This window comes from Hordeum vulgare, chromosome 1H (assembly GCF_904849725.1).
Source record: "Hordeum vulgare subsp. vulgare chromosome 1H, MorexV3_pseudomolecules_assembly, whole genome shotgun sequence".
Lineage (NCBI taxonomy): Eukaryota > Viridiplantae > Streptophyta > Magnoliopsida > Poales > Poaceae > Hordeum > Hordeum vulgare.
Window position 1 is genome coordinate 457,236,712 of NC_058518.1, and position 15,844 is coordinate 457,252,555.

Below are 15,844 nucleotides of genomic sequence, written 5' to 3' on the forward strand. Positions count from 1 at the left end.
CCCGGGAATTGTTGATAATATGTTGAGATAATACTTTTTTTGCGAGAATGTTGAGATAATACTTGTTTATGTGAAACGTGAATACTACAATTAACAACATGGACATAAAAATACAAATATACATTTATTATACTTGATTAGTTTATTGTTGCGAAATAGTTTTAAAACATCAGTAGCATAATGTGAGTTTAAAATTCACTGGAGTTGTTCACACGGGTGTCTTCTTCATTGAGAAAAAATGGACATGAGTAGTGAGGATGACTCTCTCTCCGCACGTTGTTGCGGTAACTTTGTTAAAAATACGTAAATAGTTGCTAAAACTAATAGAAAAGGTATAAACTTAAATATCAATAAAACAAAGTGTTTAAAAATAGAGTTAAAAACTTCTGAAGTACAGTTAAAAATATCATTTGGAACAAAAATGTGAAGGAGGACTAACATGAATATAAGTTGTGACAACGTTACATGCATAGACTAATGCAAAAATACTTATAATTTATAAGTTAAATGCATGACTCCTATATGTAGCAGGTTTTGCATGACTTAGTGAAAGATAAGAGTTAAATGCATTGCTTAGTGGGACGTTGAGGTGGACACTTCGTATGTTAAGAGCGTTTGTGTGGTAGATTTTGCATGGCTTAGTGAAGAGAAGATTTAAATGCATCGCTTAATGGGACGCTGGGGTGAACAATTTACATGTTAAAAAAATTGGGATCAACTTTTTAAAAATGTAAGATAAGGCAAGCAAAGATTTGCATTTTGGAGGTGCTCAAATTTTTCAAATGTTTTACTTCCTTGTATGCTGAGGTCGCAGAGTAGTTTCCAGATGGGGACATCTTCCAAGAGATGGAGTCAATCTGCTGATAAGAAATGCAAACATTAGACGTGTAGCTTCACAAGAAGGTGAACTCCTGTAATTTTTGCACGGAGAGGCCATTTGAAATGTCATGATGGTTCACCCAACTGTTTGTGTAGGGCCTCATGCATGTTCCGAACTTCTTGGAGATAGCAAAAATGGTGGGCGCCGTATCTTTCGGACGTAGGCCATCCCACAAGAGGAGTCCTAGAAACTTGCATTTCGGCCATTCTAAATTGTGACTTTCGTGCGGGCATGACAAAGGTTTAAATCATCCTTGTCGCAAGGGTTGTCGATGCCGAGCTGTTGGGGCATAGTTTATGCCTAAGTAATTTTGGTGATTGATGACAGTACCGTACAGGACTAACCGTGTGTGTTAAGGTTTCAGATAACACAAGTCAACGGCACAAGACGACTCGTCTCCTCATTCCTGGAACGGAAGCACGGCGCTCTCTACGATTCTCTTTATTTAAGTCATAGGAAAGTCGTACTATTAAGAGGGGATCCGTAGTGGAAAGGTTTGGGTGGAATCTATCTTTGCACCCGCACACTTCACATTCTCCCCTTTCCTTCATCTTTGGAGCGGCCCCCGCCACTTTGTTTCTCGCATCTTTGCAAAATGGTCCCCAGCGGTAGTACCGCTGGCTCTAGCGGTAGTACCGCTGGATTGCTGGCGGTAGTACCGTTGCAGCCAGCGGTAGTACCGCTAGCTAGCGGTAGTACTGCCCCTGGCCAGCGGTAGTACCGCTAGCTAGCGGTAGTACCGCCCCTGGCCAACGGTAGTACCGCTCTAGGAGCTTTGTTCCACCTGCCTAGCGGTAGTTCGTGGACGGACCTTTTTGCGAAGACTTTTTTGGCGGTAGTAGTGCTTCTGCACTACCAAAGGGCCAGCGGTAGTACCGCTGGTGTCAGCGGTAGTACCGCTGGAGCCCCAGCGGTAGTACTGCTGCATCCAGCGATAGTACCGCTGGAGTGCCAGCGGTAGTACCGCTGGAGCTCGGGCAGAGAGTGGGAAAACGGTGTGATTTTTCCCCCCACTATATAAAGGGTTCTTCTAGCTGAGGAACTCTATCTCTTACCTCTCTAAGCTCCATTGTTGCGCCCCAAGCTCAAAAGTGCCCGATCTCTCTCCCTAGCCAATCAAACTTGTTGATTCTTTAGGGGTTGGTTGAGAAGGCCTAGATCCACACTTCCACCAAGATAAAAGTTGATTCCCCCACCAATCCCTTGCAGATCTTGTTACTCTTGGGTGTTTGAGAATCCTAGACGGTTGAGGTCACTTCGAAGCCATATTCCATTGTGGTGAAGCTTCGTGGTTTAGTTGGGAGCCTCCAAGCTTTGTGTGGAGTTGCCCCAACCTTGTTTGTAAAGGTTCGGTCGCCGCCTTCAAGGGCACCTATAGTGGAATCACGGTACCTTGCATCGTGCGAGGGCGTGAGGAGAATACGGTGGCCCTAGTGGCTTTTTGGGGAGCATTGTGCCTCCACACCGCTCCAACGGAGACGTACTTCCTGTCAAAGGGAAGGAACTTCGGTAACACATCCTCGTCTCCATCGGTTCCACTTGTGGTTATCTCTATCCTTTACTTTGTATTTGCTTATGCTTGTGACTATATCTTACTTGTCTTAATAGCTCTCGTTGTTAGCTTCTATAGGGTTCACCTCATTGTCGTATTATTTGTGAACCCGTAGGGTGTTTACCTTAACTTGCTAAGATTAATTAAAAAGTGGTCGCTGTCTATTCACCCCCCCCCTAGCCAACCATATCGATCCTTTCAATTGGTATCAGAGCCACGTCTCTTTATTAAGGGTTTAACCACCCGAAGAGTATGGAAGGCGAAGAGGGAATTAATCATCGGCAACCCGAGGCCATGGACTTGACTTCGGTCACAAGGGACGACTTGAATACGGCTATGGCCGCTCTCAAGACGTCCTTGACGAACGAGGTCAAGACCATGCTTAAAGAGTTAATTGAGGGATTGAAAAGTTCACCCGAACCGGCTATAGTGGTTAAACCCACCGTTTCCGATTCGGAGGCCAACTCCTCTAAGGAAGCGGCTAAAGGTATGCAACCTCCCTCGTCTCATGAAAAGGATGGGACTGGAACATATGCCTCAGTTCCACCCCCCATGGTCTATGGAGGATCCGTTCCCGCACCACGTCTTAATCCCGTTGGTCCTCCTCCTAAGCTTGTGAAAGGTGACTTTGCTAACTGGGTATTTTCTATTAAGTCTCATTTGAATCACAGCTCAACAAATTTGTGGAGAATCATTGAGCAAGGATATTACCCCCATGATCCAAGCAACCTCACTCCGAGAGAAGATGCAGACAATCAATACAATCACTCTGCTTTGTTTATTCTCCAGTCTGCTGTGCCATCTGAAGATCTTCCCCACTTACATCCCTTCACATTGGCCAAAGATTGTTGGGAGCATATTATGGTGTTGTACAAAGGAAGCTCAAGCATTCAACAATCCAACTATGAAGTGATACTTGATAAGGCCGATGAGCTTGTGATGAAGGAAGACGAGGACCCTCGTGATCTCTATCGGAGGGTGACTGCTATTGCTATGGCACTAAAGGATCATGGGAGTAAGGATGTGGATGATACATGGGTCAAGCGCAATTTTCTCAAAGCCATCATGCCTTTCAATAAGGCCATGTCATCTGTCATTCGTCAGCGGCCAAACTTCCACTCCTTGTCTTCCAGTGAAGTGTTGGATGAGTTCATAGCAATGTCAATCATGAACGAAACAGCCGACAATGCTCTTGCTCATGTTCGATCAAAGACAACTTCACCCAACCTTGCGTTGAAAGCAAGAGCAATGCTTGAAGAAGAAGAAGAAGAAGAAGATGAGGAAGAGGAGAGCTGCCCTGAAGACACAAAGTATGCCTATCATGAGCACATGGCTCTTGCATCAAGGCAATTCTGGGGCAATAAAAGGAACTCGAGACCCAACTTCACCAAGAACAACTCGAGTGGATTCAAACCCAAGCAACGAGTAAGGACAAGTTATAACTGTGGCAACGTGAGTCACTTCGTGGCAGAATGTCCCTATGAGAAAAGGGAAGACAACGGAGGCAAGCTCATTCGCAAAGACAAAACCAAATCATTTCCAATCAAGAACAACTTTGTGAAGAAACCTCACCCAAAAGGGATGGTGGCCCTGGAAGAGTATCCTTCCGATGATGATGGTGATGATGATACAGTGGCAACGGCAACTGTTGCTATTGCCACTACCTCTTCCCAGAAGGTGTCTCTCTTCAACGCCCCCAACGAGAACCACATCACCAAGTGCCTCATGGCAAAAGGTATCAATCAGGTAACTCCCATCATTAAGACCAACATTGCTTCTGCTCCTTCATTGTTAAATTGTGTTGAAGATAGTGATGTTGGGGAACTTAATGAGCATGATCTTGATAAGTTTCTGTGCAATATTAAGGGAGAACCCAAGAAGCACTTTGTTGCTCTCTTGGAACAACTGGGTGAGGCCACTGACCTCATTGAGTCTCATGAGGAGACCATCTCCGAGCTTCAGGGACATAGTCGTGACTATGCCGATGAAATTGCCGAATTATCTAGTGCTCTAGAGGAAGAGCGCACTCTTCGTTTGGCTCTTGAGGAGTCATGTAACGATGACTGCGCTAAAATGCAAAAGAAACTAGATCATGATGTTGTTCTTACTCGCATGCTTAAATCTGAAAAGTATGCTCTTGAGGTTGGCCATGACAGACTCAAAGAGGAGTTTGACATACTTGACAAGGCCCACAAAGCCTTGAAAGGTGCTCATTTCTCTCTCAAGGAGTCTCATGATCAACTCCAAGCAAAGCTTACCAAGGAGATCTCTACTTGTCCTCCCTTTGTGTTAATTGATAATACTTGTGCAACTAACCCCTGTTGTGAGCATGTTCATCTTGTGGAGGAAAATGCCAAGTTAAAGGAGAAACTTGAGAAGGGCCTTGTGGCATGCATACAAGGTGAGAAGAGTCGGAACGATCTCTTAAGCACTCAAAAGGGTGCTGTAGGAAAGGAAGGACTTGGACTTACCTCCAAGTCAAAAGGTAAAAGGAAGAACAAGAACAAACGATCTCTCACCCTCATGGACATCTTCGTCAAAGAGGGTGAGGGGACTCAGAAGGTGAACAGGAACAAGGTGGACTATGGGAACCCCAAGAAGGGCAAAACCGTTCCTACTAACACAGCCGGCAAACTCAATTCTTCTTATGTTTTATGTTGTGCTAGTGATGGGCATGTTTATGCCAGATTTGTTGGTTCCTACGATGAAGATATTGAATGGGCTATCTGGGTTCCTAAGACCCTTGTCTCTAACATGAAAGGACCCATTAAAAAATGGGGTACCTAAAACCAAGCCTTGATCTATTGTAGGAGTTTGCTTCCGGTGGGGTGTCATGGTTGCTCGATAGTGGAGAAACAAATCATATGACCGGAAGCAAGGACTTAGTGGTGGATGTGCATCCTTCTCCATCTATGCCCACCCATGTCCAATTCGCTGATGCATCCTCTTCAAAGGTATTGGGATTTGGTAAGGTGGTCGTCTCTCAAGATTTATCTATTGAGAAGGTCATGCTTGTTGAGTCACTTGCCTACAATTTACTTTCGGTTCGTCAACTTGCAATTATGGGTTTTTCCACATTCTTTAATATTGACACTATGGTCCTCCTGAGGAGCAAGACTCTTAAAGTAGCCTATGTTGGACATGTCGAAAATGGTCTTTATGTGGTGAACTTCTCAAAGCGACCCACTAAGACTACGACATGTTTAATGGCTAAAGTTGACGTGGGCTGGCTTTGGCATCGCCGTTTAGCTCATGTCAATATGAGATCTTTGCAAAGTCTTCTGACAGGGGACCATGTTCGTGGACTAACAAATGTGAGCTTTGCTAAAGATCGTGTCTGCAGTGCTTGCATTGAAGGAAAGATTCATGAAACTGCTCATCGTCCAACAACTCTTATCTACACCAAGAGGCCATTGGAACTTCTCCATATGGATCTGTTTGGTCCTCCAACATTTGATAGTCTTGGAGACAGAAAATATTTCTTAGTGATTGTTGACGACTACTCAAGATATACCTGGGTATATTTCTTTAAAAGGAAGAGTGAAACTCAACAAACGGTCATCAACTTTGCTAATGAAGCGCAACGTCAACATGAAGCAAAGATCTTGATGATTAGGAGTGACAACGGCACCGAGTTCAAGAACTACATCTTAGATGAGTTTCTAGGTGATGAGGGAATAAAGCACCAATATTCTGCACCATATACCCCTCAGCAAAACGGTGTGGCAGAAAGGAAGAACCGGACCTTGATAGACGCTGCAAGAACAATGATGGCAGAATTCAAATCTCCATATAACTTCTGGGCAGAGGCCATCAACACAGCATGTCATGCATCCAATCGGCTCTACATCCGCAAAGGCTTGAACAAGACTCCTTATGAGATTCTAACTGGAAACAAACCCAATCTCAAGTACTTCCGGGTATTCGGTTGTAAGTGTTTCATTCTCAAGAAAGGAGCACGATTAGCTAAATTTGATTCTAGAGCACATGAGGGTATCTTTGTTGGTTATGCTACAAACTCTCATGCTTACCGTGTCCTCAACAAGTCCACCGGACTAATTGAGGAGACGTGTAACGTAGAGTTTGATGAAAATAATGGCTCCCAAGTGGAGCAAAGTGGTCTTTCTGATATAGGTGATGAAATTCCTCCCGAAGCCATAAGAAGAATGGGGATTGGTCAAATACTCCCCATTGAGGAACCCCTTGTGGCCGAAGGAGAAGGACAATGCTCTACTCAAGTGGAGCCATCACCCCCACAAGCCCCACACACTTGCGATGAACAAAGAGAAGACTCTCAACAAATTGAACAAGCTCAAGGTCAAGATCAATTGCCCAACAATGGTGATGTGTCCCATGATATTCAAGCACTACCCCAAGACTCCGAACCGGCTCATGATCAAGATCAAGTGCAACCCCGAGATTCAGACCAAGTAGAAGCACAAGATCAAGATCAAGAGCAACCACTAATACAAGAACAAACTAGTGAACCTGCTCAAGTCGAAGGACAAGATGATCAGGAGACTGTCTCACAATTCCCGTCTGGAGCTCCAACAACCGGCTCAAGACGCAAGGGCAAGCAAAAGAAACAAGTCGATGCTCCCCCATTATCTAATGAAGAACTCTTGGAGCGTCGAGCAGCCAAGAATGCGAACAAGCTGAGAGTCAAGTCACATCTTATGAAGAATGTACTTGGCAGTTTAAAAAGGGGAGTATCCACCCGTCAACAGCTTTGGAATTATTGTGAGCATCACGCGTTTGTCTCGTATTGTGAACCTCAACAGGTACAGGAAGCGCTCGATGATGAGGATTGGCTTATGGCCATGCACGAAGAACTTAACAACTTCGAGCGCAACCAAGTCTGGGATTTAGTGCCTCGGCCAACGGAGGAACATAATGTCATCGGGACCAAATGGATATTCAAGAACAAACAAGATGCCAATGGAATTGTGATTCGAAACAAGGCAAGATTGGTGGCTCAAGGCTACTCCCAAGTCGAGGGTATCGACTGCGGTGAAACCTTTGCCCCTGTTGCTCGTCTAGAATCTATTCGCATGTTACTTGCATTTGCTTCTCATCATAACTTCAAATTACAGCAAATGGATGTGAAAAATGCTTTTCTTAATGGTCCTTTGAATGAGTTGGTCTATGTCAAACAACCCCCGGGATTCGAACATCCCAAGCTCCCCAATCACGTGTACAAATTTAATAAGGCACTCTATGGCCTTAAACAAGCCCCACACACGTGGTATGAGTATCTTACTGACTTGTTACAAGATCGTGGGTTTGAAATTGGGAAGATAGATCCCACTCTTTTTACTAAGAGGGTTAAAGGGGATTTGTTCATATACCAACTATATGTTGATGATATTATCTTTGGCTCTCCTAGCATTTCATTCAATGACGAATTTGTTGCACTAATGACTGAGAAGTTTGAGATGTCCATGATGGGAGAGTTGAAGTTCTTCCTCGGGGTTCGAGATTAGACAAGGTCTAGAAGGGACATTCATCAAACAAGCCAAGTACACTCAAGACATGCTCAAACGGTTCGAGCTCGAAGATGTCAAGCCGGTCAAGTTCCCCATGCCAACAAGATGCAAGCTTGACAGTGATCCCAATGGTAAAGCAGTGGATCAAAAGGTATACCTCTCCATGATTGGATCCCTCCTTTACCTTTGTGCATCTAGACCGGATATTATGTTGAGTGTAGGGATATGTGCACGGTTTCAATCCGCACCAAAAGAAAGTCATTACATGGTTGTTAAGCGAATCTTTCGATATTTGGCTCATACCCCAAACTTTGGCCTCTGGTATCCCAAAGGAGCAAACTTCAATCTAGTTGGCTATTCTGACTCAGATTGGGCAGGAGATTGTGTGGAGAGGAAGTCAACGTCTGGAGGATGCCAATTCCTTGGTCGCTCTTTGGTAAGTTGGTCTTCAAAGAAGCAGAATTGCGTCTCCTTATCATCCACCGAAGCTGAGTATGTGGCAGCTGCAAGTTGTTGTGCACAATTGCTATGGATGAGGCAGACTTTAAAGGATTATGGTGTCACTTGTGACAAAGTGCCTCTTCTATGTGACAATCAAAGCGCTATCAAGATTTCCCTCAACCCGGTGCAACATAGCAAAACCAAACATATTGATATTCGTCATCACTTCATTCGTGAACATATCAAGCTAGGTGATATTGAGGTTCACTTCATCAACACTGAAGAGCAACTTGCAGATATTTTCACTAAGCCTCTAGATGAAGCAAGGTTCCGGGAGTTAAGGCATGAGCTAAATATCATTGATTCAAGTAATGTGGATTATAACTAGGCATATTGCACCTCACTTTGCATTCCATCTTGGTCTAGATGTAGGCATGGACATAGGGGGAGTGTTGTTCTCTCAATGAACTTTCCCTCCCCCCATTATGCATAAATCAATCTAGTCTTTCACTTTAGCCATTGTCAAATGGCACTTGTGCTTCAAAGACGAGCATTGGTCATGAACCCAAGGATAATTCTTCGCGGTGTCATACCATTGTCTCAAACATAGGTGGCCTCGGCCACCGTCCCTCCATCCTTTCTTGCGTATAGAAGAAAGGAGATACAATGGCAAGTCAGTACATTTTCCTAGATGCTATCTATTTTTACTCACTTGTCATGTGCCCAAGTTCATCTCTTTTCCTTAGTCGCGTTGCGACATTTACAGCGGTACTACCGCCAGGGTAGCGGTACTACCGTCAGGACCCCAGCGGTACTACCGCCAGGGGTAGCGGTACTACCGACAGGACCCCAGCGGTACTACCGCCAGGGATAGCGGTACTACCGCCAGGATTCCCATCCAACACGACCGGCTAGGAAATCTTTAGTGATGCCTCAAGGGGGAGCGGTACTACCGCCAGGGGGAGCGGTACTACCGCCAGGACCCCAGCGGTACTACCGCTGCATCTGGCGGTACTACCGCCAAGTAGCGGTACTACCGCTGGCCCGCTATATAAAGGAGGGGGAGCCCGTTTTTCTCAACCCGTTTCTTCTTCCTTGCGGCTCCTCCCTCCCCTAGCCCGAAAACTCCCTGTTTGGATCTCGTTTCGTGGAGCTCCTTCTCCCCGTTGGTTTGGAAGGGTTGCTCCACCTCTCCTTCCTCCTCCAAGAGCCATGAATCCCGGTAAAGCTCCTCCCTTCTTCTATTTGGTTGATGTTCTCGTTCTAGAGATAGGAGCATTGGGGATTGAATCCATATCTTTGATCTTATAGCTAGTTCTTGGGTGGCATGAAGGAGATATTTGAGGGGAGTATAGGTCCAATGGATTGTTGTTGATTATGTTGCCATGCCCTAGGATTTACTTGTTTTAGATCTAGCACTTGAACTTTGTTTGGATTAGATCTAAAACTTGCTCTCTCTTGCCTAGGCATGTACTTATTTCGTGTTACTAGTGTTCCTCATGTAAAGTAGGGCCGGGGTGGAGTTCTTCATGTTCATATACAGCCCATGCCCTCGTAACGATTTTTATCTGTCAGATCTGAAAAGTCAAACCCAGCGGTACTACCGCCAGGGGTAGCGGTACTACCGCTATGACCCCCAGCGGTACTACCGCCAGGGGTAGCGGTACTACCACTATGACCCCCAGCGGTACTACCGCCAGGGGTAGTGGTACTACCGCCGAGAGCATTCACTGTGTATTCCTTTTATGTGCTTAGCAACGCGTGTTTATTTCTTCTGCGTTTTCAAAGATTCGTTGCCTTGACTCTTTTTGTCGCCTCTTTTCGCTGTGTGTTTTGTGTCACAGGTGGCTCTCGCCGTTCGAACCCCCCTCGTGACACGCAGTCAAAGCAGTATCGCAACCAAGAGGCTCCCGAGGGGTCTGCCACCTCAAGGTCTGCAACCCAAAAAGCAGTCCTTCAAGAAGGTCGCGCACAAGGAGAAGAGGGTCAATGTCCGTACAATATCCCCCAAGGACTTTCTGCAGTTTCGCACTCAGAACCACTATCTCAACGAGAGGGCTGTGATCAAGGATGTTGACCATGTCTGGGCAAGGGATCAGTGCAGGATCTACCGGGATGTTGTTGCGCATTTCAAGAAAAACTATGTCTCCGTTCAGTGGATTGACCTAGCCCATCTTCAGCGGAACCTGGACTATTTTGGTGATGCCCTCTCTCTGATTGACAAACTGGGCATCAAGGACATCATCACATACAAGACAGATTTTGATCCCACTGTTGTTGCTCAGTTCTATGTCACGATCCACTTCTCTCCTGATGCAGAGCGCTCTATGGTGTGGATGACTAGGACTCAGAAGATGACCGGTACCTGGCGTGAGTTCATGCAATTCCTCAACATTGACTTCCAGGGAGCCGACACTCCACTTGGGCTGCGTCCTCATGCTGCAGCCCCCACCGATAGGGCCCCCGCAAAGGACAGACTGCAGAAGCTCTATGTGAGGAAGGGTGTGCTCCCCAAGCATCTGGACATCATGCACCGGATCCTTCGCAACACCCTCTTCCCTCGCATTGGTAACTTCGACGAGGTTCATGGGTCCCTGGCTGAGATGCTGCTGCTTTGTGAGGAGGCTATGTCTCAGGAGTCTGCCCCTCTGGATATTTCTGATGTGATGTTCACGGGGCTCTGGAACTGCATCATCATGCGTAAGGTTCCCATCTACGGGCCCTACCTGTTCGCATATATTCGCCATAAGTGGCAAGAGGCTTTTCCGGAGGAGGTGCTCTACGCTCAGTCCGACTACATTGTGCACAACCCGATTAAGCTTCGCGTCAAGGACAAATGGGCCAACCCATCCACTTCCTCTCAGCACATGGATACTGACACTGAGACTGCTGCTGACAGAGGAACCGCCTCCCAGTTCCGCTCTTCTGCCATGCCATCTTGGGTCATCAAGCTGCAGGACAAGATGAAGACACTATTCTGTATGCAGGCTAAGGGTCAGTACCAGACGCACGTGGCTCAGAAGGAGAGCCGCGAGAGGCATAAGCATGTCCTCGGGACTCTTGATGTGGAAATCTCCAGCGGATCTGAGGACGACATCACTCCAGAGGCTACTTGCATGCAGGCCCAAGGATACCAGTGGTCTGGGGATGAGGCGGACGAGGAGGAGCAGGCCGATCAGGAGGGGACCGATGAGTCTGTCGATGCTGAGGATGACGAGTAGCTACCTGTGGCATTAGGTGTGCCCCTTTTTGGTGTCTTGTGCCAAAGGGGGAGAGAGTATAGGAGCTGAATTTGCTTTCTTATTCGAACTTTGCGTTGCTTTGCTTTATTTCTTATGGCTTGCTTCGAACTTGGTTTGCTTAGTTTGCTATCTTGTGTGAGATATGAACTTATGAGAGATTTATTTCCTTCATATGTTGTGAGTCATATGCCCCATATTGTCATATATCTCTATCCTTTTGTTCTCATATTATTCTCTGTGCAAATCCGGTATTGTCATCAATCCACCAAAAAGGGGGAGATTGTTGGGGCATAGTTTATGCCTAAGTAATTTTGGTGATTGATGACAGTACCGTACAGGACTAACCGTGTGTGCTAAGGTTTCAGATAACACGCGTCAACGGCACAAGACGACTCGTCTCCTCATTCATGGAACGGAAGCACGGCGCTCTCTACGATTCTCTTTATTTGAGTCATAGGAAAGTCGTACTATTAAGAGGGGATCCGTAGTGGAAAGGTTTGGGTGTAATCTATCTTTGCACACGCACACTTCACATTCTCCCCTTTCCTTCATCTTTGGAGCGGCCCCCGCCACTTTGTTTCTCACATCTTTGCAAAATGGTCCCCAGCGGTAGTACCGCTGGATTGCTGGCGGTAGTACCGCTGTAGCCAGCGGTAGTACCGCTAGCTAGCGGTAGTACCCTAGCTAGCGGTAGTACCGCCCCTAGCCAGCGGTAGTACCGCTCCAGGAACTTTGTTCCACCTGCCTAGTGGTAGTTCGTGGACGGACCTTTTTGCGAAGACTTTCTTGGCGGTAGTAGTGCTTCTGCACTACCAAAGGGCCAGCGGTAGTACCGCTGGTGTCAGCGGTAGTACCGCTGGTGTCAGCGGTAGTACCGTTGGAGCCCCAGCGGTAGTACTGCTGCATCCAGCGGTAGTACCGCCCCTGTTCAGCGGTAGTACCGCTGGAGTGCCAGCGGTAGTACCGCTGGAGCTCGGGCAGAGAGTGGGAAAACGGTCTGATCCCCCCCCCCACTATATAAAGGGTTCTTCTAGCTGAGGAACTCTATCTCTTACCTCTCTAAGCTCCATTGTTGCGCCCCAAGCTCAAAAGTGCCCGATCTCTCTCCCTAGCCAATTAAACTTGTTGATTCTTTAGGGATTGGTTGAGAAGGCCTAGATCCACACTTCCACCAAGAGAAAAGTTGATTCCCCCACCAATCCCTTGCGGATCTTGTTACTCTTGGGTGTTTGAGAATCCTAGACGGTTGAGGTCACCTCGAAGCCATATTCCATTGTGGTGAAGCTTCGTGGTTTAGTTGGGAGCCTCCAAGCTTTGTGTGGAGTTGCCCCAACCTTGTTTGTAAAGGTTCGGTCGCCGCCTTCAAGGGCACCTATAGTGGAATCACGGTACCTTGCATCGTGCGAGGGCGTGAGGAGAATACGGTGGCCCTAGTGGCTTTTTGGGGAGCATTGTGCCTCCACACCGCTCCAACGGAGACGTACTTCCTGTCAAAGGGAAGGAACTTCGGTAACACATCCTCGTCTCCATCGGTTCCACTTGTGGTTATCTCTATCCTTTACTTTGTATTTGCTTATGCTTGTGACTATATCTTACTTGTCTTAATAGCTCTCGTTGTTAGCTTCTATAGGGTTCACCTCATTGTCGTATTATTTGTGAACCCGTAGGGTGTTTACCTTAACTTGCTAAGATTAATTAAAAAGTGGTCGTTGTCTATTCACCCCCCCCCCCCCTCTAGCCAACCATATCGATCCTTTCACGAGCTTTGCTACGTAGAGAAGGGTTACGGGATAAAAGGGTTACAGGATGTCATCTGTCATGGCAGTTTCTTATTAGTTATTAGTAGAGGCATAGGCCCATCCCCGTTGAAATCAGGGAGGCGTGTTTAAAAAGTTTGGAAGGAGCCTGCAAAACCCCTGTAAAAGCCTGTATGTCTAGCAATTTTTTGCCGATGCCCACCCAAGTGCGCTCCAGGGCAATCCACTCCAACAATGGCCAACGTAGCCTGAGGGCCCATGCAAAAAATATGAGTGCGGGTTACCAAGGTCGTCTTGCAATTGAATTTGCATTTCCCACGAGAAACTTTGTCACTTCCGCCCAAAGAAAAGTCCTACAAATTTTGTCAATGAATTGTCGGACCTCCAGTAGGATGTCGAGGGGGGTAATGTATTAGATTGCAATCGCAGTGAGGACGGCCTTGACAAGGGCCACATGAACCATCATTTTAAAATGTGTGCCTCGTCATGGAGGTAGTTTGCCCATGACTTTCTCCTCGAGGTATTGAAACTCGATTCTCTTGAGACGCCTCACCGGGAGAGGAAGGGGAAATATGACTTTTTGGCACCAAGACGAAGGGGAAAGATGCTTGATATTTTCAGAACAGATGGACACCATGAGCGACTTTTGAAAGTTCACCTTAAGGCATGTGACCTCGCCAAGCCTGTTAAGGATGTGCGCGAGTGCATCGATGTCCTTTTGGAAAGGAGCCACTAAGACTGCCACGTCGTCGGCATACAGAGAAGTCTGAAAGGTGGACCCCTTTCCTGGAATTGGATGGAGGAAAATGTGGTTAGTGGCCGAAGCGACGATGTTCTGCAAAGGGTTGATCGCCAGGGAATAGCGACCCCCCTGCCACAGGCCCCTCCCATGCTTGATTGATCCCTCATGGACACCATTGAGAAGCACCATGGTTGCCCTCAACGAGGCAGTAACTCAGATTTGAAACCTTGGAGGAAAACTCCTCCTGTGAAAGATATCGATAATGTAATACCACTGTATCATGTCAAAAGTTATTTTTATGTCGAGCTTGAACACGAGAGTTGCCTTCTTTCATCAGCGCGGTCATCGGGCATAGTTGCGGGCGCATGAATATTTCTGGTCTTAATGAAGGCCCTTTGGGCGTTTGAAAGGAGCGAGTCCATATGTGGGCAAGCCAATTGGCCAACACATTATCCAAGATCTTACAACATCTCCAATAAATGATGTAGATTTAAACTGTTTTTTACATCTCCGAGGCCTACAAACATTGCTCCAACATACGATGTAGATGTAAAAGAATTACATGAACTCCTTCAAGCAATGTAAAATACAACACTTGAAAATGCAAATTTGTATCTCCACCCACCTAGTGATGTAAAACTCCCAACTGCGCCTCAGTAGCCAACCATCGAATCTGAAAGTTCTAGTCGCCCGCCCACCTCCACCACCAGCGATTTGGGCTTGGAAACGTCATTTCCACTGCCCGTCGGTCCATCATCGACCCCGCCGTGACCCAGCCACCTATCTTCGTCGTCGGCCTCGCCGCCTAGCCGCAACAAGCCGATTTGAGTCTCCCCCGCCTAGGAATGTGCGGCTAATTCGGAGGTTCGCCGGAGCTCCGGTGGTCGTAAAGGTTGTAGTAGCTCTTGGCCGCCTTCCTTGGTAGCCATTGCCCGCCATCGGATCTACTAAGGGCACCCGCGTGACCACCACTACCTACCAAAACGGTGGCATCTCGTTCTTTGGCGCCTTTGGAGTCTCGCCATGAGCGGAGTCCTCTCGCGGTCGCAAGCGGAGTTCAGAAGTCGTTGACGCAGTCGCTGCACGGTGCAACCCGCTGAACCGGTGGCTTCTCGGTCTTTGTTGTTGGTGGTGCATCACCGAGAGCAAAGTCCAGAGGTCATTGAAGCACCCGCCGCCCACCCTAGACGAGCTTTATGCTACCCATCAATGCTCCAATCCGCCGCCATCCGGTTTCTTCCACCTTGCACGCAACCTGTCAAAAAAATTCCCCAAGGTAAAAATTCGTGCAAACAAGTAGTTTCTTTATCGGGCATGAAGATGTAGTTTGACGGTGATTTCCGTATTGTACATGAGCTCGTGCAACTCCTCTATCATGGACGATTCCTTGTTGGATGAGGAATCTGATTTGATGGAAGAAGAGGTCATTGCTATGCCAGTGACGATGCACATGAGGAAGAAGCCGAAGCATGGCAGTTATGTCTTTGGCCGTGAGTTCATCGAGAGAGAATGGGTTGAGGCGCACGAGGGATTGATGCACAACTATTCTGGTATACCACCGGTTTTTGTAGAGAGGCACTTTCATCGCCGGTTTAGGATGTCCAAGGATTTGTTCATTCATATTTATAATTCTGTGAAGCAACATGATCAATCCTTTTAGCATAGGAGAAAGTTTCTTGCTTACTTGGACATAGCACCGAGTAGAAGGTCATTGTCGCTTTGAGCATGATGGCCTATGATGTTC